The sequence below is a fragment of the Neolamprologus multifasciatus genome, chromosome 1 (genome assembly GCF_963576455.1).
Source record: "Neolamprologus multifasciatus chromosome 1, fNeoMul1.2, whole genome shotgun sequence".
Taxonomy (NCBI): domain Eukaryota; kingdom Metazoa; phylum Chordata; class Actinopteri; order Cichliformes; family Cichlidae; genus Neolamprologus; species Neolamprologus multifasciatus.
This window is the reverse complement of record NC_140439.1, coordinates 27,869,871-27,896,104: the sequence shown is the minus strand read 5'-3', so window position 1 is coordinate 27,896,104 and position 26,234 is coordinate 27,869,871. Positions and strand designations below refer to the sequence as shown.

General features: G+C 41.3%; 1 protein-coding gene across 1 annotated transcript in view; it reads left to right on the top strand.

Moving 5' to 3' along the window:
- Positions 1-16,507: 16,507 nt before the first annotated feature.
- znf710b (zinc finger protein 710b) overlaps positions 16,508-26,234 on the top strand; it is a 30,773-nt gene continuing 21,046 nt past the window's right edge. Inside the window, exon 1 of the mRNA XM_085167907.1 lies at positions 16,508-16,678. The gene's annotated coding sequence lies outside the window, so the exon portion shown is untranslated. The remainder of the gene's footprint in view (positions 16,679-26,234) is intronic.

Sequence of the window (26,234 nt, the reverse complement as noted above, 5' to 3'; positions counted from 1 at the left end):
CAATCTATGAAGCGCTTATTTTGGTTTGGCCCTTTTCCCCCTTCCACTGTCAGAACATGTGTGTGCAAGGGGAAAGAATGCTATTTGGCAACACAGAGTGGATGCTTTGACTGAAGTGAATGTACTGTTGTTATTATTATTATGATTATTATGGTTATTATGATTACTATTATTATTGTTGTTGATGTTTTTAAAACCAGCTAGCAGTCAAATATAGGTCCTTTCAAAACCTGTTATCAATGATTGAACTCATTTGAAAATTTACCAATTCAACTCATTTACCAATTCAGGCTGGGGGCTAGAGCCTATCCACACGCTTGAAGTCATAAATAAATAAATAAATAAATACATAAATAAATAAACATGGAGTTGGTATGCTCTGGAGAAAAGAAGAATGAAAGTCAGCAGAAGCAAAACTGAATACATGTGTGCGAACAAGTGGGAGGCAGGTGTAACAGAGAAGCTGTGAGGAGTTCAAGTGGTGAAGTTGGATGAGATCAAATACTCTGGGTCAACAATCCAAAGAAATAGAAAATGTACAAGAGAGGTGAAGAAGAGAGCGCAGGTAGGGTGGAGTGGGTGGAGACGAATGTGAGGGGTAATAGAAAGATAGCAGCAGGAGTGAAAGGAAAGGTTTACAACAAGCTATGATGTGCGGTTTGGAGACAGAAAGACACGAGGCGCAGCTGGAGGTGCTGAGTTTTTTGGTTGGGAGTGATCAGAGAGACAGGTCAGGTTGAGCAGTTTGGAAACAAAGTTTGAGAGGCAAGGCTGAGATTGTTTGGACGTGTGCAGAGTAGGGATATATTGGATAAAATATGCTAAAGATGGAGGTGCCAGACAAGAAGAAAAGAGGAAGAGAACTGAAATGATTCAAGGCTATAGTGAAGTAGAAAGTTGATGAGACAGCAAGAAGATGGTCCGCTATGATGAGCTCTAAAGGAAGCAGGTGGAAGAAGATAATGATGAGGTTGTTAGCACTGTTGCTTTGCGTGGGTTCCCTGTATACCCCAGCTTCCTACCACAGTCCAAACGTATGCATATTTGGTTAAATGATGATTCCAAATTTTGTGTAGATGTGAAGGTGAGCGTGATGGCTGTCTGTCTCTCTGTGCTAGCCCTGAAACTGAGCAGGGGACTGTTCAGGGGGTAACCTGACTCCAAATCCCCAGCAACCCTCAGTTGGATGAGTAAAAGATGAATGGATAGATAAACAAATAAAACATAAAGTACTCATCTCACTGTGAATAATAATGAGGCTCATACCACAGCAACATACTTGTATGCTCGCTGTAACAGAGGGAAGCAATCAGGCATTTGAATTGCTCCATCATCATCGTTGTAGAAAAGGAATATGTAATTAAAAGTTAGTGTTGAGAAGCAAAAAGATGTGTATTAAATGTATATTTTCCTCATACTTAAATTACATAAATGTGTAGTACACATATTACATAAAGTAATCCAGACTCTAAGATAAATACATGCATTTAAAATGACATGTGCTGTATTTATTTATTTATTTATGGTCCTGAGAACCGAGCACAGACGTCAGAGTGCTTTTCTTCCCAGCTGGACCAAAAGGGTTGTGTCAGTTTTCTCGGAAGCGATTGATTTGGGACCAGCCATCTAGAACAGTAATTCAATAGACACACATTACTGATGTGTGTGTTGTCTAGTTCCAGTAAAGCTATTCTGATTCAACTGCTGGTTTCATGTTATTCTCAAGAAAACTTTGTTCTTTCACAACGCTCTTGACTTTAAACTCTTTGAACCTTGAGTTTTTCTAAACACAAGACTACGTCAGAGAATTTAAAATAAATAACTGGATCACTGGTGTCCCGTTACACATCAACTGCTCTGGACCATGATTCATCTAACATTGTTATTGCACTCATCTGTTGTGTAACAGCCAGCCCATGTGCGTGTTGTGTTTTTTACGACATCGCTACGCAGGAGAAATCATTTCAGGGTTGTAGTGTTTTAACTAGTTAAATGTTTGACTTTTCCGAGTCTGAATGTATGCATGAAATTGACTGTATCGTTCTTCTCATGTTTGAATAGTGAATGAGCAGTGATCCAGTGAAAGGATGCCAAAAGAGCAAAGAAAAACGACAAATATGAATATTTCCATGTATTTGTCGTGTCTCCATAGCAGCAGTTTTACTTCTAAGAACTAAAACAGCTACTTTGTCAAACAGCCTTTGCTGTTTTGAGCATTGTGTTAAGCAAAAATACAAAATACTAGCTGTCGATAGCAGTCGCATATTTGAGTGGCCTCTTCAAAAGATGTTTTTCCAAACACATGTGGTTCTGCCTGTTTAAAGCAAGGATTTTGATTTAAAACTTTCTTCAGGCATAATCTCTAGCCGATTATCTCTAATAATCGGCTATGTACCACAGGCCTTCAAGGTGGCTGCAGTTAAACCTTTACTCAAAAAGCCATCTCTAGACCCAGCAGTCTTAGCTAATTATAGGCCAATCTCCAACCTTCCTTTCATATCAAAAATCCTTGAAAGAGTAGTTGTCAAACAGCTAACAGATCATCTGCAGAGGAATGGTTTATTTGAAGAGTTTCAGTCAGGTTTCAGAGTTCATCACAGCACAGAAACAGCTTTATTGAAGGTTACAAATGATCTTCTTATGGCCTCTGACAGTGGACTCATCTCTGTGCTTGTCCTTCTTGACCTTAGTGCAGCATTCGATACTGTTGACCATAATATTCTATTAGAGCGATTAGAACATGCTGTAGGTATTACAGGTATTGCACTGCAGTGGTTTGTATCATATCTATCTAATAGACTCCAATTTGTGCATGTAAATGGAGAGTCCTCTTCACACACTGAGGTTAATTATGGAGTTCCACAGGGTTCGGTGCTAGGACCAATTCTGTTTACATTATACATGCTTCCCCTAGGCAGCATCATTAGAAGACATAGCATACATTTTCACTGCTATGCAGATGACACCCAGCTCTATCTGTCCATGAAGCCAGATAACACACACCAATTAGTTAAACTGCAGGAATGTCTTAAAGACATAAAGACTTGGATGGCCACTAACTTTCTGCTTCTTAACTCAGATAAAACTGAGGTCATTGTACTCGGCGCTGAAAAGCTTAGAAATATGGTATCTAACCAGATTCTTACTCTGGATGGCATTACCTTGGCCTCCAGTAACACTGTGAGGAACCTTGGAGTCATTTTTGACCAGGATATGTCCTTCAACGCACATATTAAACAAATATGTAAGACTGCGTTCTTCCATTTGCGCAACATCTCTAAAATTAGAAATATCCTGTCTCAGAGTGACGCTGAAAAACTAGTTCATGCATTTATTACTTCCAGGCTGGACTACTGCAATTCATTATTATCAGGATGTCCAAAAAACTCACTGAAAAGCCTTCAGTTAATCCAAAATGCTGCAGCAAGAGTACTGACAGGGACTAGAAGGAGAGAGCATATTTCTCCTGTTTTGGCTTCCCTTCATTGGCTTCCTGTTAAATACAGAATTGAATTCAAAATCCTGCTCCTCACATACAAGGTCTTAAATAATCAGGCCCCATCTTATCTTAATGACCTTGTAGTACCATATCACCCTATTAGAGCACTTCGCTCCCGCTCTGCAGGCCTACTTGTTGTTCCTAGAGTATTTAAAAGTAGAATGGGAGGGAGAGCCTTCAGTTTTCAGGCCCCTCTTCTGTGGAACCAGCTTCCAGTTTGGATTCAGGAGACAGACACTATCTCTACTTTTAAGATTAGGCTTAAAACCTTCCTTTTTGCTAAAGCATATAGTTAGGGCTGGACCAGGTGACCCTGAATCCTCCCTTAGTTATGCTGCAATAGATGTAGGCTGCCGGGGGATTCCCATGATGCATTGAGTTTTTCCTTTCCAGTCACCTTTCTCACTCACTATGTATTAACAGACCTCTCTGTATTGAATCGTATCTGTTATTAATCTCTGTCTCTCTTCCACAGCATGTCTTTATCCTGTCTTCCTTCTCTCACCCCAACCGGTCGCAGCAGATGGCCGCCCCTCCCTGAGCCTGGTTCTGCCGGAGGTTTCTTCCTGTTAAAAGGGAGTTTTTCCTTCCCACTGTCGCCAAAGTGCTTGCTCATAGGGGGTCATATGATTGTTGGGCTTTTCTCTGTATCTATGAAGCGCCTTGAGGCGACATTTGTTGTGATTTGGCGCTATATAAATAAAATTGAATTGAATTGAATTGAAATTGAATTGAATTAATCTCTGCCCTAAACCAGAAACCAAGGCCAAACAAACAGAAATGATATTGCGGCTAAGCCAGTGCTGAGGGTATATGACCTGCTCATTTACATGAATATGTTACCGTAGGCACCGAGGAGCTGAGTGTTCGCATAAAGCTTAGAGTTCTGTTGCTGTGGAAGATAAACATATTTATTCAGCCTTTCCTCACCTTTGGTTTCAAAAAACGCTGATCCATGTATAGGGAAATGCAGTTTCACTGGTTTGTGAAGCTGCATAATTGTGCCCGTTGAGGCGTCTGCTGCTCCCACATCGTCAATAGACAATACAAGACAAGAACAGATGCAGCTTCTGCAATACAATGGGCTCTGACAACATGGAATTACAGCCCATGCAGCTGAAAAGTGGCTTTTTATTCCTCTGTTCCTGGGAATGGCAATAAAGGGTGTGACATACATTGAATAAAAGCATTTATTCTCAAACAAAGATGGCAAAAAGGAGACATAGCTGGCATCTGGACGTATATGTCAGTTGTGAATTTCCGCTATAAACAAAACAAACATGAAGAGGAAAAAACTAGGCGGAGAGAAAAATACTGGATGCATGAGGATTCGTGAAAAAACAGAGGCATGTGATACATCAGGCTTTGGACTCTCCAAAAACCACATCGGCTCAAAGGGGGCTTATATTATGTTGTGCAGAGTTGTGTGTTCTTGCATGTGGGCCGGTTCTGAGCTCATTGAACAGCTGTGAGGCAGGCTGCAGGTGAAAGATGAGTCAAATCCTACGGGGAGACATCAATCATTGATGGACTGACACATCTGAGAAGAAAGGCAGGGAGAAACAGAAGGAGAGCCAGCAGAGAACAGACAACAAATGCACTCTTACACTGTAGAGCTCTGACCTTGTTGAGATGTAGAAGAGTCATTGTTGTCCAGGCCAGCCAAGCCCCTCGAAGCACATTTGAAATCAATCATCCTGGAGGGGAGAAGCAGGAAATGATGCAATCTGTGACAAGGAGTGGGACCCTAATCATACTTTCTTCCCAGAAACACTGGTCATATCCTGTACTTACACATTCATTTTCACTTAATGTCAAAAGTTGGATTTTGAGGGCCAGAGTTGCTTAAAGATTTTCAAATAGCATCACATAGTCCTCTCTGCGCTCCAAGATAGCTTTGGTTAATAAAAAAAGACATGCAGAACCTGGAGTGATTTCTTGTACAGTCAGGAAAGTGAGTTTCTTATCAAAGACGACATACGTAGGAATAATTAACACAAAATGTTTCTTTTTTTGGTGTAAATTCTCCCCAGCTGTATAAATATAACCTTTTAGAGATGCAGTTTCATCATTTCCAACATGTTAATTAAAAATGCACAATGCGACAATAAGAAAGTTGACTTACAACAAGCTGTTAAAGTACAATAGAGGAATTCAGGAGAGTATTACACAGATAGGTATCCAGTAGCGGCAGGAAAGAGGGGGCAGGCAGTGAAGTTTATAAAGGATACACTGAGAGCCTGAGCAAGACTGCTACATGAGTAGAGGGAGTGATCTCAGGTGGATAAGCCGGATGGAGCAAAAACAGATGGATAAGTCGGTGCTTAAGAGCAGGAGGGGATGAGGTTATGCAGGTGTGTCAGCTGGTAAGCTGAGAGCTGGAACCACAGGAAGGTGACACCTACGCTAAAGGTGAGCAAAGGTTGACACTGGAGGAGAGCGTACTCCGGCATTAAAATATTTGTGCACACAGATTCATGTTTAGAGACCTTCAACCTTTTCTTGCTAGTATCCTTTCTAACACTCAGTGCCAGACAGGCAACACACTTTCAATTTCAGTTTTCTTTGTATAGCAAAGAATTAAATGCTGTACTCCTGCTTTAAGCAAGCATTTGGGAATGAAGAAAATGATGGAGGAAAAAAAAAAGAAAAATGATCCCTTTAAATAAGAAAAAAAAAAACTCTGGCAGAGCCGAGCTCAAGGAGGGCAAAGACACAGGAATATAGAGAAATACAGTTGCACTTCCAGAGTCTACAGAGGCTCTAGGCAAAAATTCACAGGAGCCCCTCAACCAGCATTCATCACCATTATGTTATGAATAATTTGAAACCAACAATGACAGTCCTATAAAACAGCATGTACAACATTACCCTAGAAATAACAGACACCATGTTTTTGATGATAACAATGCTCAAGACCAAGATGGCTAGTTAGGAAGCGCTTAACCTGTAACCGCTGTGTTTTCTTTTCTTTCAGCCTGTTAGTGATACCAACAATTTGACTGCAAGTGTCCAGACTCTGACCCCCGGCCTCACACACCCGACTTGATCACGTCACGGTCAGCAAACTGCTGTAGCTTCTGTTAAAAAGGTGAACCATCTGGGCTTTTCTGTATGGAATTTGCATGGGTTGTCTCCGGTTAACTGGCTTCCTACCAAAGTCTAAAGACTTGCAATTAATGGGGTTAAGTTAATTGGTGATTAAATAGGTGTGAATCTCTCTGTGTTAGCCCTGTGTCAGATTGGTTACTTGTCCCGGGTGTACCCTGCCTCTGTCAGCTGGGATGGGCTCCACTTACCTTATTTTACCACAATATCATCAATATAGCAAATGGAAGGTAAAAGTCACAACTGGTGTTTGACATAAAGCTGTATTTAAACCCCTTTATGAAACACTAAGACTGGGGACAAAACATAACATTTTTGGACTTAACTTTTTATTGCTGAATAAACACTGTTAGAAGAATGAATCACCAAGTGTATTTCAGCCAAGAACAAACAAAAAGATCCTAGCACAGTGTGTTTGTAGGTGTAAAATCCTTATTAAAGAGCTCAAGGCAAGACAGAAAATGAACAAAGAAAATCTGGATCCAACTGGTGAACAAAAAAAAGCCCCCCCAAAAAATCAAATTATGCTAAAATGATCTAAACACTGTGCACGCAGAGTCCCAGTTTCATACAAAAACCACTGCCAAACAAAAAACAAAATAGTACTGAAGTTTAAATGCAAAGCAACTCTCCTAGGGTATCATTAAAATCACATTTCAGCCAAACTGATGTTCAAAGCAAATTCTGACCATCAAGAACTGAACATCTCAGCAAAGAGCTCGACTTAAATGGCTTAAAGCACCTTTGGGAGAAGAAAAGAGTACTAAGCAATCACTGCCCACAATAAAGTCAGAGAGATGTGACCAACAAGGCCACTGGGACTTTTTCTCTTTTATGATACAATCGGTCTTTTAGTGTTAAAGTGACTCATTGGTAACAGGATGTGCGGGAGCATCAGCACAGGCTCATCTTTTGACCCTCTAGATACTGAATAACCTTTGGCTGATGGGATTTAATTGATACATAAAAGCATGTGTGAGGCTATGACACAGGAATGTGCTGCACTGACATATGAGTCAGTAGCCGGTGTCAAGCTTTCATCAGTTATAATGGATGTGCTTTTTGATGGAGTGAAGTGGTAAGGTTTTTCCCTTTCATTCCACTTTCAAGTGCTATCCCTATTAAACCTTCTGTTGTCAAGTCCACTGAAAAGCTAAAGAAAAAACTGCACTAAAGCGAGACTTTTATAATATTCAAACATGTAAAGATTATTATTTTTAACAAAACAGCTTCCCAGCAATCTTTCTGCGTTAACAACTAAATGATACACTGACAGGTTATGCAAGTTCCTTCACACACTTGGGATCTCCTAAGCGTAAAGCCCCATCTCATATTTTTAGCCATGTGGGTAATGTGGTCTCTGTGACACTTAACTCGCCTGCTGCAAGCTCTTAGCAGTGTTTCTCTTCCCTGTACTTATGGAACAATAAAGAAGTGGAAACAAACCAGGTCTTATTTTTTAAAATGTGTTTTCCAACTTACCCCATGGAGAAAGCCATGCAGACAGTTTTGGTTTTTAGGTATAAGTGCTGAGACATCTGCTCCGACCTGTGGGGTGAGCAGACTTTTATTTGTGCTGGCCTGAACGCGTAACATCTACACATGAAAGCCATCTGTTAGTTTCTTGTCTTTTGCAGTTTATAATTAATATGTTTAACATGTGTTTTTGAAAAGGCAGTAATGATCAACATTTACATATGCCAAAGACGCTTGATTGATTTGGTTTGTTTGCACAGTTATTCAAAAGGTTATGGAGAGACTTGCAATTTCAATTTAAGAGATTTGGAGTTTGGCCCAACTTAGAAGTGGGATCCAGAAGTGGGGGTCAGTGGGAAAGATCGCATCCCATCTCCTCCTGGGGAAATACTTTCCTTCTTTCCCTCTCTTTTCAGGGGACACTAAGACGTTACTAAGACATCTAAAAGATAGAATCTCTCCAGTGTGTCCTCGGTCTGCCTCTGTCTCCCAATGTGACATGCCCGGAATACCTCACCCAGGAGGTGCCGTGGAGGCATCCTGGTCAGAAGCCTGATCCACCTCAACTGCCTCTTTTTTGATGTGGAGGTGTGGCCTTTCCATGAATTACAATCTTGTCATGGTGAAGGGGTCTGTGTGCCGTAATGATCCTACAAGTTATGTTGTTGGGGGCAATTTGCCCCAAGTAGGCTTCCCCAAGGCAATCTGGTTCTAAGTGAATTATAGTAAACTAAGAGCAATTCACAAGATCTTTTGGAAGAGAAAACACTCCCTACATTACTTGAATGTGGGTTATTGAGGCCTCACCTTGGAGCCAGGTCCCAGGGTGGGGGGCTTGTCAGCAAGTGTCTGGTGGTCAGACACCTAGCTGGGCTGAGTCTTAAGGAGTCAGATAGGCTGGCTCTCCTGTTGTTGTACCACAGGAGGGGCCATGGTCAGACCTCCAGTTACTGCAACTGGCTTTGCATACAAGGAACACTAAGGGAAGGTGTTAAGCTCAAACAAGCACCCTAAGTGTATTTTAAGTGGTTTTTTGAAAGTGTAATTTTCTGTCACTGGAAAACCTTAGTAATGAAATAAAGCATAAACCTGCAAACTGTCTATAGTCTTTAGTTCTGGCCTGAACATCTGTAGCAAAGTAACGCTCAGGGTGGCCTCCTGTCAGCTTTAAATCATAACTTTATGTTTTTGAACACTCCATTTGATATCATGTGCCAAAGACTTATTAGATATCTGAAATTGTACTGTAAAACCTACTATGAAATCAGCAGAAAGAAAGTTTTCAGTAACTCAGATACACATAAAGGTGGGTGGATTTCCCCGAGTCAGAGTTTCTACATCAAACAGTAGCAGCACCTGTGCAAACCTCTCACCTCAGGCTAAAATATTCTTTTTTCCAAAGAAGGAGGGAGAAACCCTGAACAGGTGCGGGGCTTACATCCTCCTATCTACTAAAAATCACAAGGTTTATATCAAAGCTTTGTACTGGATACCAAAAACCTTGCTAACTTCTTTTTTCTGCAAAATGAACAGTATAACTTTCAAACACATGAGCTGCCCTCGGCTTTCAGGGAGATATTTGCATCCTCCAGGTTGTAAATGAACAAGGAGCACAAGTGGGCTTTTCTCTTTATCTTTGATTATTACTGTTACTGGATTTATACATAAAAAAAATCCAGTGAGCAGTGGTTCTCTGGATTAAAATGCCTTGTTGATGCCAGAGGTCAGAGGAGAATGGCCAGATTGCTTCAAGCTCAGAGGAAGATAACAGTAACTCAAATAACCACTCTTTAAACTCAAGCTATGCAGGAGGGCATCTGTGAATGCACAGAATGTAAAACCTTGAAGCAGATGTGTTAATGCCGCAGACGACCACACCAGGTGCCAATCTTATGAACAGGAAACTGAGGCTAAAATTCACACTGGCACACTAAAACTGGACAACAGAAGACTTGAAAAAAGTTTGAACTGTAGGGTCATGATTTGGCATAAGTATGAAAGTATAGATCCATCCTGCCTTGTATCAGTGATTAAGTCTGCTGCTTCTGATGTAGTAGTGTGGGGGATATTTCCTTGGTGCGCTTCGGGGCCCTTAGTATAGTTTAAACACTACAACCTACATGAATATTGTGGCTGACCATAACCACAGTGTACCCGTCCTCTGATGGGTGTTTTCAGTAGGACATCACACCGTGTCAAAAAGCTCAAATCATCTCAGACTGGTTTCTGACCAGTTCACTGTACTCAAATGACCTCCACAGTCACCAGATCTCAGTCCAACAGAGCATGTGGTTAGGATGTGGTGGAATGGGAGATTCACATCGTGGTTGAGTAGCTGACAAATCTGCAGCAACTGTGTGATGCTATCATGTGAGTATGGACCATAATTTCTGAGGAATGTTTCCAGCACCTTGTTGAATTTATGGCACAAATAATCAAGGCACTTATGAAAAGGAAACATTACATCCTGCTTCTTTGAAGCACTGAATTGATAAAACACATAATAGGCTTTAATATGAGCAAGAGACAGAAAGCATGGTGTATTTGTGTACCAAAGGACTGCAGTAATAAACCACTTCAGAACTAAAATCTAATAATGACATCATTTTAACTCAATTAATCTGTCGTATTTGTAAAGTCATCATTGCTTAATGGGATCTGTCTTCACTGAGATAACCTGCAGCAGAGAGGTTATCACATTGAGACCTTTTAACACCGATGATCAGAGAACAGAACAGTCTGGAGGAAAGCAGGACCAATTACTAACAGGACTGCTACTTGTGCAGAAAAAAAGCATTTCAGCAATTAAAAGTCAGCCTATGTTACACAAGATGTGCTTTTCAGTAATGCAGTACACACGCAAATGGTGGCCAGTCATGGAAATCTACTTATAGGACGGGTCAAAGACCAGATTTTATTCAGATGGAACACAAAGAAAAGTATTCATGCACAGTCACACACTAGCACATGCAGGACTGTGTTACTACAGAGAGTAAATTGGGCTGAAGATCAGCTAAAGAAATATATAAATAATGCTTCTCAGTGCAGAGACACTTAACCCAATGAAAGCACATGGCATCAAACTTCCAGCAACAGAAGTATTTATACCTGTGCAGCATCATCAGGCAAGATGGAGGAGTGGAGAATGACATCAAGAACAGGTTGTGAAAAGCCTGGTGAGTAATGATGAAAGGCATATGTAAATTGCCCCGGTACAGTCTCAGCAGCAAACTGAAACTCTACAGAAGCTGCATCCTGTCAACTCTTCTAAATAGGTCAGAATGTCAGTGCATGGCCAAGCACAATGTTGACAAACTGTCATCTTTGAAGCAAACATGCAAGCAGAAAAATCTGGCAAGTCTTACAGCCAAAGAAAATAAACATTGACCTTCTCCATCAGTGTAAATTAGATGACATCGAGACTATAATCACAGAGAGGGGATAACGATCTGTTGGTCATTTCTTCATAATGAGCAATGATCCCTTTACAAAGGTGGTCCTTTGAAATGGCAAAGGGCTAGCAAAGAAGAGGAACGCCAAAGTAAACATGGAGAAGGACCGCTGAGGAGGAGAGTTGGGCTGTACATGGGCATCCATAGAGAGCTTGGCTAAAGAAGAAAAATAATGACTGTTTGCAATAGTAAGTGTAATAATTCAAATACAAACTGGAATGTGTGAGGTTTAGTTGCCTGTACAGTATGTTCTGAAGCACATCGGACCCAGCATCCTGTCTGCATGTGCTGCCTGACAGCTTCTTCCGAACATTCCTCTCTTATCTTAGCCAGCTCTGCTAGAGTTTCTAACGCTTGTGTATTTTGGGTAATACTTTTCACAGCTCCAAACAAGTGGATAATTTATCTGGATTAAGAAAAGTTAATGCGTGTGCCACACTGATTACCGCTTGTTGAAAACCCGACATTGTAAAGAGCCATTATTTAAATCCTTTAAGCTTTTCCTGTTTTCAGTGGACTCAGAAGCTCAGACATGCCGCAATACATCAGTATGATTTGATTTATCTTGCCACATGAATGATGTCAGCGCATTTTAAAGTTGACTGAAGAATCACAGTTAAGCACTTGATGCACTCCTGTAATCAAATCAAGCACAGTTTTCACAAATGAGCACTCAGATTAAGGACGGGTGTCCATTACCTGAGTGTTCCTTGTAAATACAAAGAAGATGAAAATGTAGAACTTCTCTGATTCACTGACTAGAAATAATAATGTAGTAACCATGACAGAGAAGCTCCATGACAGCAGACTTTCATGTGTCTTCATGTTCAGCCAGCTGCATATGAAGATATCGCTTTCCTTTCATGTCCTTCTGCATGCTCACACATTTTTAACACCACGCACTCCTAAGCGAGCCAAACTGGAGCCACATATCCTCAAATAACCTCCAGAGCAGGGTGTCAAACAGGAGGAAGATGCCCCCGTGTTAATTACTGGTCTCTCACCAGGGGGCTAGAAGGACCTCGGCTATATTAAACTTTCTGAGACACTCTGACCCCGCTGCGGCATTCACACTGCTGTCAAAGTTCACATGCATCTCTTACATTTTTGTGGAATCTAGAATAAAACATGTTATTATGTGTACTTGGAGACGCCTCTATCATTTTCAGCTGATTAGAAATGCTGAGCTGAGCCTACATACCTGCACAGCTGCAGAGCAAAGAATTCTCTGTGTTTTAAATGTTTCGTGACAACACGGGATTTTTCTTTGAAAGAGCGTCTTACACAACAGCACATGCTTTCTCAGGAGATTCGGCTTGAATTTGAACACGTGAACTTCAGTTGCCCCGACACGCCGCTGCCTGTACATCTCAGGAAAGAAATGGGAGCTCGGAGGACAAATGAAGTAATACTGTTACACCCTAATAAAAACCCACTGTAAGTGAATGGGAAACCAGAGTACTACACCGCCTGGAATGAATAGCAAACACACGGCAGCCCCAAGATAAAATGCACTTGTGTAACAAATTAAGCACGCTGGGCTCTTTCATTTTTATGAACATCTGTAATTTGTGAAATTAAATGTGTGTGATCGCTACAGTGTTGTTTTCCAGGCTGTACAGTTTAACAAGCGGCAAGAATGATTGGATTTTGTTTTTAAATGATTATACAGCAAGGCTCACACTGGTGCTTATTCTAACTGAGTCACAATGATGATGTTAACTTGGTAAGGTTAGCTTAGCCGCCACAACTTCTACTTCCTCTACTGTTATTTTCACCATCACAAACTTGTTACACAACTGTCTCGAAGATGATCTCATCATTGGCTCTATGTGAAGTTTTAGAAGAAAATTATACTCGACGCAAAACAAGCCCCAGCTAGCTCAGCCCATAACAAGTAGCATATGGCAAAGTCTGACTGATGCCTTTTCCCTTTAAGTCTGCTTCAGATTAATTATTGTGCAACTTGTTTCTAATCTTCAAATCATTGTAATGTTCTTGCGTTAGTTTGGAAATACTATGCAGGATGGACATTAGTTTGTAACACTATATGACAGTCATGAATCTACTTTAAGAGGTGGATTTACTGGCAGTAAAACAAATCTGCATTTGTATCTTAGATTTTTGTGTTTGTGGCTGTTTGTGTTTTGTGAGAGGGAGAGAGAGAGAGAGAGAGAGAGAGAGAGAGAGAGCGAGCTCAGAAACAGTGGACAGTCCAGAGTGATGAAGCAGATGGTAATCACACAGTCTAGACAGGAGGTAGGTGAGTAGGAGATAGGCCGCACTGTTAAATAACCACCCACAGGTGCAACATTTTAAAGCCTATTTTTTCCAGCAGACTCTACTGCACAGATTTCTGCAACATAATAAGCAGGCAGTAGCTCATCATGATAAACTAACAGGACAAGACTTGAATATTAATATGTTTGAATGGGGGAAAAATTGTATAATCCTTTATACACCATCTTTTATTTGAACTGCACGCTTTGCTAACAGAAGACAAAAAAGCATATGCTAAAGCAAAGGCTGTGAGAGAACCTCAGATGGCCAGCGTGTAGCAAGTATGAGTTATAACACCCCCACATTGTCTGTTGTTTGCTCCGGTACTGTTCGCTACCTGTGGGGAAAAGAGCGGATTTTCCCTCTGACATAGTGTGCAGTGCTCTTACCCTAGAGTCTTTTACATAGAAATCAATAAAAACTCATCTCACTCCGCTGACACGGTTTTAACCAAAGTTTTGAGACCACTGACCCGCAAACATTTAAAATTCGCAGCGCATCTGTATTCACGAACCTGTGAATAATGAAGGGCACAGCGGCATCTTTATGTAAAAGATCATATTCTGTCAATAAGACTGGATAATCACAGACTGCAGGGGCCTGCCTGCGCAGCCTTCTGCATAGACTGATAGCACAGAACAACAGGACTGGAGGCCACATCTGCACACTGCACACGAAACCTCAGTCATTTCCTGATTGTCAGCAACAAATTAACTTGGTCAAATGAAGATGACTTTCTTTCGTGTTGTAAAATGTAAAGGAAGCGCTATTCCCACTGGACAGACGATGATGTGTCTGTCATAAAGTGCTGTTACAGTGGACCTTCCTTGGCCTGCGTTGACACTTCATAAAGATTAACACTGATGTAGTTATTCACACATTAACAGCAGCGATTTAAGGAATCTTAATCAAATAACATGTGAATCACTTAGAAAAAAAAACATACTGCATGCTGTCACAGGAGCTCAGTGGAGTGCTTGTGCCCTCTAGTGTCAGTGTTGTATGTTTTCTCACAGCGAAACATTTCATGAATTTGTCACACTCTTTTAAAAACTAGAAAAGGCCCATTTTTGCCTTATGCAACACCTACTGAGATCATGAAATAACTTAACTTTAAAATTTATAACTCAAGTCTTAAGATCTTTAATTTTATTTCATGTGTGATTTAATTACATCAAGCACCTACAGTAGAAGGAAAACATTTCTAGAATAGTGTCAATATGATTGTCTGTCTCTGTGTTGACCCTTCAACTAGCTGGTTACCTGTCAAGGGTGTGCTCCCCCTGTCCTATGGCACTATGGCACCTAGGACAGGCTTCAGCTCCTGTACTATGAATGGATGCTTTTGATATCCCAGGAAAATATTCCAAATTATTATTAACAAATAAATTATTATTGTTTGTACCAAACCTTGCAGTAACACAAATGGCCACTTGAGGCTGACACGACCACGCGAGTCCCTTTACACTTTACCCTTTTCCCTTTACTCCAATTTAACAATCTACAATTTTAAAAGGGGTCCCTCTACTTTGTCCCTTTGTGACAACTGTAGTTACCTGTATAAAATAAATGAATTTATGGTAATGAACCATTAGAGCAGTGGCCACTAGTGACAGATCAAATACACTCTTCATTTATTTATTTATTTACATGCTTCCCCCCCTCCTGGCCAAAATAACCATCCCATTTAATATCACAGTGAAACACAGATTCACTTTGCTAACCAAGTGAACTAACCAGTAATTACATTATTGGAATTTCAATTCAAATATGTTTTTTTACATCCTATTTAAAAAGTAAGCAAACAAAGAAGTATGGTCACCTTAAATACCAAACTGGAGGCTTCACAATGTTAGCCCCAAAGCTATGGCTGCTGTCATGGTTGGACAGACAGTGAGAAAAAATGATGACGCTACATTGATGTTTCCCACTGGGTCCATCTGAAACGTATAAAGACTAAAATGTACAACAATGGACTTATCGTTTTATTCTGTGTGAGCGAAATAAGTAGCTAAGGCAGTATAATCATCAGAGAAGTGTTTACAGAGTTCCTGTCAGAGAGGTGTTATCCCACAGGCTCCTATAGGACCGGATACTTTTTTACAACTAAAGTATGGCCCCTTGGTGGCTATAATAATATTGCTGGTTTAAGGCACCAGCGTTGACTTACCTTAGACCTAGGAGTTTATTATAGGTGTGGAAGGTCTGAGCTCATTTTATATACAGTCTATGTTCACTGCATACTTACTTCTGTTCCATATATACACATTTTCAACAGTTAATATCTGCAACAGTTCTGTTTAAAAAAAAAATCTTTACATCTAGAGGGGATCTTTAAAGTGCCCGTGCATCATGGGCGATGCACTCCTGTGTTTGGGATGCAGACATAGTGCCACCTGGTGGACTTTGTTAAGCTCATACAATTGTGTCCAGCACAGTTTAAAAAATGTAGATAAATATGAAAAATAAAACTACCCAGTAAAACAGGTTAGTCCTAATAAGGGTTAACCAAAAATACGTATTCTGAAATTCTGAAGTTAACATCTCACGTCTTTTGTAGCCTCTGTATATTATTGTAAAGGGTGTAAAAAATAAAAACAGCCCAGAAGTATTAATTCATAAAAGGTGCAAAAACATATGATGCTCACTGCGTGGTGATTAACTGTACCTATTAAAGTAGCTGAGCCAGAGTCCGCTGTGGCGTTGAGGAGGAGCTCAGTTGTTTATTCATTCACGTCAGCCCCTCTTCCCTTCCCTTCCCTCCTTCCTGCTACACACAACGGGGACCCACCGTTGTAACTGTTTTTCCCATATTAAAATTAACCACAGCCACGTCGCCACCATAAACCGATTTTGGAATCAGGTGAGTTGCGCTTTTATCTTCCTTTGGAGATTACGGAGGGAACAGAAATGTATATGTGGCGCTGGAGCGTTGACTTGTCCGGCCCGGCGAGGCGGAGGAGGAGTATTTCAACCGTAACTTATTAAATTCCTCCTGACCAGGCTCGAAAATGTATGCGCGTTATGTGCGGCGATTTCACCGTCTGTGCGCTTTAGGCGACTGTCTTTCGGTGCGGCTTTTCACGCCGTGCCGAAAACAACCGCGCGATGTAGGTCAACAACTACAGCCAAAATGTCGTCTTTTCTTTTTTTTACTTCCACATTCTCTCATGCCACAAACAGATGGCGTCGAGAGAGGGGGATGGAGAGAATGGGGAAAGAGGCGCATAAAGGAGTAGGGGCGACACCAGGCCACATTAGCCATCACTAATCTAGACCATGCACATGCACATAACCCACCCCGTTCGTGCCAAAGACGTCTTGCAGGCCTGTCTTCAACAAAGTTTTTGCCGTTAAGTTGTCGGGTCTTTCTTTTTAAAGATGCGGTGGAAGTTCTTTTTTGGACCTGGGTATGATGGTTTATTTTCAGTAGGCTGAAGTGTCGGCAGTGCCAGCGTTAAGATAAGGCTGGCCACTTTCAGCTCTGGTGTATGTAACGCACAGTCGAGGCCACATTTTGGTCACAACCCTGCGCAAAGGGGGATATTTCGACACCGCAAAGCACCGGGAAGATGCACTGCAGTAACCTGTAGCCAAAGCGGCTTGCCGCTGCTATGGGAAAGACAAGCTACCACCAGTTGGCTGACTCCTCCAAGGGCTGTCAGAGATCATTGATAGGCCACACAGGTATCCTCCACTGCACTAATGAGGTCAGTGCATCTAACACTGGCTTGTCAAGGGATGTGAAGGTACTGTAGGGCTGTCTCATTTGTGGCACTCTGTGCCATTTTCTGTAATGAAATGCAAAGCCAAAGCCAATAATCGTACTGCTGACCCCTTGCATACCTGCCATGCAGTGTCTAATCATGTAATGAGGACGGTGCAGCAAGGCAGCTGCATACTGTGAATACCAGTTGGCAGCTGAGGGCCTATAGATGTTCTCTGAGTCACTGCACTTCAGTGGCTGGCAGTAATTAAAAACATATCCTCCCCTTGCGGTCTAAGGGTCATCTAATTGATGGTCATTTAGAGGGAAATATTTAAATGACTCAGCAGCGTCCACTAAGGTATCACTGCTGTGCAGATCCTAATTCATGCTGCAGAACTTGCCATTAGCCTCTTTCAAAGTGATGAATGAGTGTCCTGAAATCATGCTTTGACTTAAATGACTCAATCATCCCAGTGCCCACGGGCGAACAGGGCGTCAGCCGCCGCCGTTCACCTCAGCCTTCTGTACTGTTACTGTAGCCATTTCGGCTGAGCATCTTCAGTCAGTTTTGTCTTTCTGTTGTTTCTGCACGAGTGTTTAAGTGATGTAGGTTCAGTGTTTTCAGGTCGAGGAGTCCACTTCCATTGTTGTCTTTCAAAGAGTTTATCTGTTGGCTCCTGTTGTACTTTTTCCTGAACTGTCAAGCCGTTATAGTGGATGGCCAGTCATGGCCACATCGATTTCCGTGCTCAGCCTCCCTGAATGCAGTTTTCAGGCTCTTTGACTTCCCCGTTTAGATCATAACAACTCCCATCTTTTTGTGCAGTAAGGCTTTTCAGCCAAATAATTTTGCTTGCAAAGTTATTATCTATTATCTCTGAGCTGGCAGCACACAATTGTTTTGTTTGTTTTTCCTATTTTAATCCCATATTTTAAACTTATAATATGCATACCCCCAAAATGTCAACATCAACAAAAACCACAAGCAAGCAATCAACTTTTACCCGTAGAACTTAGGTCAAGTTTTAGTGTACTGATTTCACCAGTCACACAATTGTAGCTCGTATTGTTTTCAGTGTGTGTGTGTGTGTGAGTGTGTTTGGCCAGGTGTTTCTTTGTCCATCTGGATGTAAGTGGTCAGGTTTTGTCAAAATGATGTCAGTATGCACGATGGAGTCAAAACTTTAGAGGTGTGGTCAAACCAATTAGTACTGAGTGCTCCTATCATAATGCAGTAATTAGAACACATTGACGAGCATTGTTACTGGTGTGATCCCATTCAGTTTGGATTACGCAGTGATGAATTTTCCCAAGTTTGGATCGATAATGTGTTACTGCACTGCACTGCACTGCCGCTGCTGGTTTTCACAATCTGTGTGTTACTCAGGGGATCATAAGCCGTTCGTTTATGGATCATCATCAGCAGGGTGATGGTTGAATCTAGTCCAGCCGGGCCAAACAGCAGTCTTATTCCCCATAATCCAGAAAAAAGACAAATCCAGTCATTTTATCAGAAAATTAGATGCTTCTCTGGCAAATTAAGATAAATGAAAAATAGGCTTTTTCTATTTTCTCCTTCCGCTCTTTATCACGCTTTGGGAATACAGCTGTGGTAAAAGGTTTAGAATAGCTGATGATGGTGTCAGCACATTGCAGCGCTTCGCTGTGCTGCAGGCAGGGTTAAAAAAAAATGTTTCTCAAAGCACAAAGGCCTAATGTGTGGGGCCTGTTGGTAACAGCTGAACGACCTCCAATGTGCATTGCCTGCTTGTTTGTATGTCCTGCATGAGTGCAGTGTTTAGGCCTGTTTCACCACTACAATGCCCAGATCTTCTGGAAGAAAGCTTTTTAATTTTGGAATTGTTAAAAATAAAACCAGATGTAGGGTAATTGCATTACCAAAGCAAGCTGACAATTCATCTTTTAGGGCATAACTCATAACATAATTCATAACTTTGCATTACCAGACTGGTTGAAGTTTTGGCACGCTTGTGTTTAAATATTACACTTTAATGCACAACAGTTGTGGTACCTAATCTGTCTGTTTTTCTCATGATTGTGAATGGACCAAAAACCAGTGCTGTCAACTGTTATTTTCACCAGAAACTTTGCTACACAGCAGACAGAGAAAGGGGTCTGGATTTAACCCTCGACTCGTCTGTGCCAGAATAATTATTTCCTCGTGCAAGTGGCATGGCTCGAGGGATTGCAGCATCAGTTTGTTAGTTCAGCCTGAAATATCTCTTGAATAATTGCATGGAATGCCGTGATTGTTTTTTTTAACACATCCAGAATCTCTTAAAGTTTAATTCTACTGCATATGGTAATCAAAAAACTTTTCCTGTTGGTTGTTCCCTAGATTCATCTTGAGAAATACTGGATGCATTGCTAAGATAATATGGTACAAATATTTCTGTTTCCCTCAGGATGGATGTTACTGTGGTAATCCACTAACTTCTCATATACGACTATACCCAGGTCAAATTTTTAATGCCCTTCACTGCCTTAGTTTATAAACAGATTCCTGCAAAATGCTACTGTGCTAAAAATAAATGGAGAAGTTGAGTGTTTTCTACTAGTATGCCTCATCACTGTGCCGATGTGCAGAGCCAGTAGCCTGGTTGAGGCTCTTGGTCTTATTAGAGGAACAGTAACTGTCTTTAGCTGATAAATGTGTTAAAACTTGGAAAAACAACAAAAGACACGGGCAATTTTAATGCAGAATATTTTTTATCAAGCAAACGCCTGTTTTATGGAGTGCCCTCTGAAGGAGTTTTTAATAGACAGCTCCAGTATGTAATGCTTATTAGGTGCGAGTCATGCCTGTCAGTTTTGGTCTCGCTGCTGGTCTGGCTAAATGCTGTCCTTGCCAGCCTTTGCTGTGAAGTTGCTAAGAGTTGTCTGGTGAGTCCGTTTGGGCCTGCCAGTATACCCCCAATCATGCCAAATTCCCTGCATGAAAAAGATTAGCAGTGCTGAAGTTATTTTGCCGTAGTCTAGGATAACATGCTATTATACAATCCGTTAATTATTTTATGGTTGAATCCGTTTTGCACTAGTAAGTCTTTCCTCCTCTCTTTTTTTTCCTCTCCGCTTTCATTCTGATTGCATCCTGATTATTAGCCAGACAGGAGCAGACCCATAATCATCCAGGCTGAAGCTGCGCACAATCTGCAACTACAGTGGGGCAAAAAAGTATTTAGTCAGCCACCGATTGTGCAAGTTCCCCCACTTAAAATGATGACAAAGGTCAGTAATTTGCACCAGAGGTACACTTCAACTGTGAGAGACAGAATGTGAAAAAAAAAATCCATGAATTCACATGGTAGGATTTGTAAAGAATTTATTCGTAAATCAGGGTGGAAAATAAGTATTTGGTCACCTCAAACAAGGAAAATCCCTGGCTCTCACAGACCTGTAACGTCTTCTGTAAGAAGCTTTTCTGTCCCCCACTCGTTACCTGTATGAATGGCACCTGTTTGACCTCATCATCTGTATAAAAGACACCTGTCCACAGCCTCAACCAGTCAGACTCCAAACTCCGCCATGGCCAAGACCAAAGAGCTTTCGAAGGACACCAGGAAAAGAATTGTAGACCTGCACCAGACTGGGAAGAGTGAATCTACAATAGGCAAGCAGCTTGGTGTGAAAAAATCAACTGTGGGAGCAATCATCAGAAAATGGAAGACATACAAGACCACTGATAATCTCCCTCGATCTGGGGCTCCACGCAAGATCTCATCCCGTGGGATGAGATCTTGTGTGGGATGAGATCAAAATGATCATGAGAACGGTGAGCAAAGATCCCAGAACCACACGGGGGGACCTGGTGAATGACCTGCAGAGAGCTGGGACCAAAGTAACAAAGGTCACCATCAGTAACACACTACAATGGCAGGGAATCAAATCCCGCAGTGCCAGACGTGTTCTGCTGCTGAAGCCAGTGCATGTCCAGGCCCGTCTGAAGTTTGCCAGAGAGCACATGGATGATACAGCAGAGGATTGGGAGAATGTCATGTGGTCAGATGAAACCAAAGTAGAACTTTTTGGTATAAACTCAACTCGTCGTGTTTGGAGGAAGAAGAATACTGAGTTGCATCCCAAGAACACCATACCTACTGTGAAGCATGGGGGTGGAAACATCATGCTATGGGGCTGTTTTTCTGCCAAGGGGACAGGACGACTGATCCGTGTTAAGGACAGAATGAATGGGGCCAAGTATCGTGAGATTTTGAGCCAAAACCTCCTTCCATCAGTGAGAACTTTGAAGATGAAACGAGGCTGGGTCTTCCAACATGACAATGATCCAAAACACACCGCCCGGGCAACAAAGGAGTGGCTCCGTAAGAAGCATTTGAAAGTCCTGGATTGGCCTAGCCAGTCTCCAGACCTCAACCCCATAGAAAATCTGTGGCGGGAGTTGAAAGTCCGTGTTGCTTGGCGACAGCCCCAAAACATCACTGCTCTTGAGAAGATCTGCATGGAGGAATGGGCCAAAATACCAGCTACTGTGTGTGCAAACCTGGTAAAGACCTATAGTAAACGTTTGACCTCTGTTATTGCCAACAAAGGTTATGTTACAAAGTATTGAGTTGTATTTTTGTTATTGACCAAATACTTATTTTCCACCCTGATTTACGAATAAATTCTTTACAAATCCTACCATGTGAATTCATGGATTTTTTTTTCACATTCTGTCTCTCACAGTTGAAGTGTACCTCTGGTGCAAATTACTGACCTCTGTCATCATTTTAAGTGGGGGAACTTGCACAATCGGTGGCTGACTAAATACTTTTTTGCCCCACTGTATATTCAGTGTTAGCGTTTACCATTCGGGTCTCTGCAAGCTTCTATTCGGTTAGCTAACCACCGCTCTTCAGCAATGCAGAGTGGTGGCCTAGTTCATGCCCTTTCAATGTAATTTTAGCTGTGTGTGAGTGTGCATGCATTGTGAACGCCGTCTATGTTTCCTGCTCCCTCATGCGCTTTTCTCTCTTTGTTCACTCCGTCTGTACGTCTTTAGTGATAGGACTGTAGTCATGACACACTAGCACAGCACTCTGGTCAGTGATGCTGTACTTTTACCATTGGTGATGTATGTTTAGCTTTGCTGCACCTCTGTGGATGATGGTGTTGGCCTCAAGGGAGCTGGAGACAATACAGCCATTTTACAGTGTGGGTGTGATTGACACTTTGTGTTGCTCAGCCATTAGTGCAGATAAGTGGTTCAAACTGAGGAAATGTAGCTGGAGAACTGGATCCGAGAAGACAAGTTAAATGTCTTGTGGATTATGAAGAATGTTAGGCCTGCTGGGTTTAGTTTTTGTGGAGAAGACAAATTATTCAGAGGTGCAAATCGAGCATAAATGTTACCATATTTTTTTTTCTCTACCTACTTGTTTATGGTGTTTATGGTAATTAATCAATTTTCTTAAAAGGAATTACAAATGAGTGCGTGACTCACACAAAAAGTGTGCAAGATGCTGTGGTCTATAAAGATAATTAATAATTCACCAATTTCCTGTCATTATTGATACTGTGTAAAGAGGTGAGTACTTGATAATGCAACAGTTCAACATAGAACTGCAGACATAAGCCATGGTATTGCCTGGTCACAAAACAGTTGGAGTCAAATGTGTTCTCAATATTGGAAATGCTGTTTGGTTTAGGTGAGAGTGCACCAGAGAAAAACCTGCTGTTTCATATGGACACAATTGGATATCACAGTGGAATGTAATGGGGACCTGGCAGGTTAATGTCTGATTTGCCTGCATCTTTTAGTTATGTTCTCACATGCACCTACTGTACACATGCACACACACAGACACATGCCTGGGGTTGAATAGAGTGTGTTTGTGTGAGTGAAGAGTCTCTAGACGGCTGCAGCTAAGTTTCTTTTCATTGTTTTGATGTCCTCATCTGTTTCTTCAGGCAAAAGTCTCTGAAGCAAGGCCACGGCAGGAATCACATCTTCACATCTGATGCTAAAACGGCAGCAGAGCTGACTTTTTGGGCTAAATCCTTAAAAGGTGCTAGAGGATATAGCATCTTTTCCAGAAGTATTTAGTGCCGAGTGGCAAAACTGTTGGAGCTCATTTATGAGATCCCTGTATTATCCACGAGTGACAGTGGCGGGGCCATCAAGAGCCTTGTATCGGGTAGGATGAATGTTAGCAGTCTGAAAATTGTTTGGATTCAGCAAAGCATAAAGTTTGAGACAAGAGGAAAGGTGAAAAATGGCCTTTAAATTATTCTGATTTTATTTTTACAGACTCTAGGTGTCTCACTCAGTGTTTTTTGTGCTTTCTTGCTTCTGGTATTGGTAAACTTCCTGAACTCTGTGACATATTAATTCAAAAAATGTTTCATCAAAGCTCTTCCATTAAAGATATGTTTCACTCCTCATGACAAATTGGCAGAAAATTTGGACTGTGCTTCACTTTTCCCATCACTGCTTCCCCTAAAATATTTCTACACTCCCGACATCGCTCTTCCTTCAAATACCTGTTCATTTGTTGAAGTAATTTTGATTTGATTTTTCCTGTGGCAGTAAAGGATAGGATAATTATAAGCCGCAAGGCTTCAGCCTGTTCCTTTTTCGGTTACTGTTTGATTGAGCACTTTTATGTAAAATGATAATCTGTTGTTGTTGTTGACCAAAATAAATATTTCACAATATTAAAAAAGAAAATGTTATGCTGAAGCCTGAAAGTACACGAGGAAAGTATTAGTGCATCCCTGCTAAAGACTAAACTCATCTGCTGCTCCCCGGGGTAATGAACAGTTTGAAAGCTTCATGTCTGATGGATTAGTTTCATGTATGTCCGGATGTATGTGGTGATATGTGCAGTGTTGTGCAAATCTCAGATGTTTGGGTTTTGATCAGTCATGTGCTGTCGTCAGGGAAGCGATTATCAGGGCCCAAAATTAATTCTGCAGCTTGGCAGTAAGCCAGACGTACCCCCACAGCGAAAAAGATCCGTCTTCAGGAACAAGAAGAACAAGTAGCTCTGCAGCAGATGCAACATCACAGTGTCAGTCTGGGATTGCATGAAGAGTGAAGACGGTGCGACCAGAGAACTGAGGCAACAATCTGCTTCCCGGGCACCTTAAAAAATTCCACGCAAGTGCACCAACTGTAGTAGAAAAACTGCTGCTGGCAAAGAGTGGTTGATTTGGGGGTTTTCAGTTTGTTGGACATTGTATGGGTAATAAATGCAATTTATTCATAGCATGATTTTTTTGTGACTAAACATTTCCACAACGCTGTATATCTTCACACTTACGAACATATTTCTGTCCCCTCGGTTGCCAGGTATCTCAGACAGTGACTGGGACAGACAATGACTCTAACAGATGAATGTAATAATAATAATAATAATAATAATAATAATAATAATAATGATAATAAATTATTTTAAAAAATCGGATTACAGTTCCAAAATGTGCTGTTTAAGTCTCCGCTTCGGCAAGACCTTCTGAAGTGTCCTTGAGCAAATCGCTCAATCTTAGTCTCTTTTGTGGGGGCGCTGTTGTATTGGTAGCAGAAATTCACCTGGTGAGGAACAAGAGAAGAGAATTGACTTTAGGTTATCCATACATTTTTACTTTCTTTATATTCCATTTTGTACTTTCACTCATGTCTGAGTGGGACGGCTGGATCCTGATCGCCATGCTGCTGTGTGTTAAAGGAAATCTGTAGCAGAGATGTTGGACAAAGATGACAAGGAAGTGATGAAAAAGGGGGGGAATGGCACAGAGAGGGGTGTATCCATAGAAACATGAAGAACGCGTGATTTCGAGAGAGGGGAGGAGAAACGAGGGATGTAGTTTGAAAGTGTTACAGCTACAAAACACTGGAACAAAATGGTAGGCCTGCAGCAGCATTTATCTAGCAGCTGAACTGACTGTGTTTTCCCTCACACTTACCGGTAAGCTGGAAGTGCTGAATTATTTCACTGTTGTTAATTGAATTTGTAGGACAAAGGTGAAGTATAAAATTAACAATAATGCTGATCTTTGCATGCGGGTTTATGTGCCGGTTTGTTTCTGTCCATATGTAATATATAAACAGACAAGCAAACACGGCCACGTTTTTCTCCCTATATCTCGTTTTTCTTTATTCCAGGAAACTTTTGGGTTAAAGGATCTTTGCTTGGGGTCGGTACAGTTTGACCTCTCGCAAATGGTGCAGGACGTCAGCGCTCACTACTTCTATCCTGCCGTTTTAAAATGGATTTGTTAGGTTCTGTGCGGTGCTCTCGTTTAATGTGCTGTATGTGTGTGCCTGTCAGACTGCTGATTAAACGTGAGGTTGAGGTTGATGCCGATATTTGTTTGTGTGGGTTAATACTAACGTTAACCTGTGAGGTCAAATGTTCGATGCTGCTGTCACTGTGTTACAAACATGTCTAAAATGTCCTTTTAGGAGCTGCAGGCTTCTTAAATATGTCGCAAAAGATGACACGTTGCATCTCACGACTCATTTGAAATTGATGCTGGGAGATGAACATCAGCACGAAGTGAGAAATCGATGACCTCAAATGACATAAACATACAGCTTAAACCACCTCTGCTAACCAGCAATAGTATGATTTCTTCATTATGTCAGCGCAGGATTTTTAGATATATTGATAATAATAATAATAATGATTAAAAAACTCCTTTCATTAAAACAAAAAAATGTGTGGCTTCTGTATAAAGTACATTG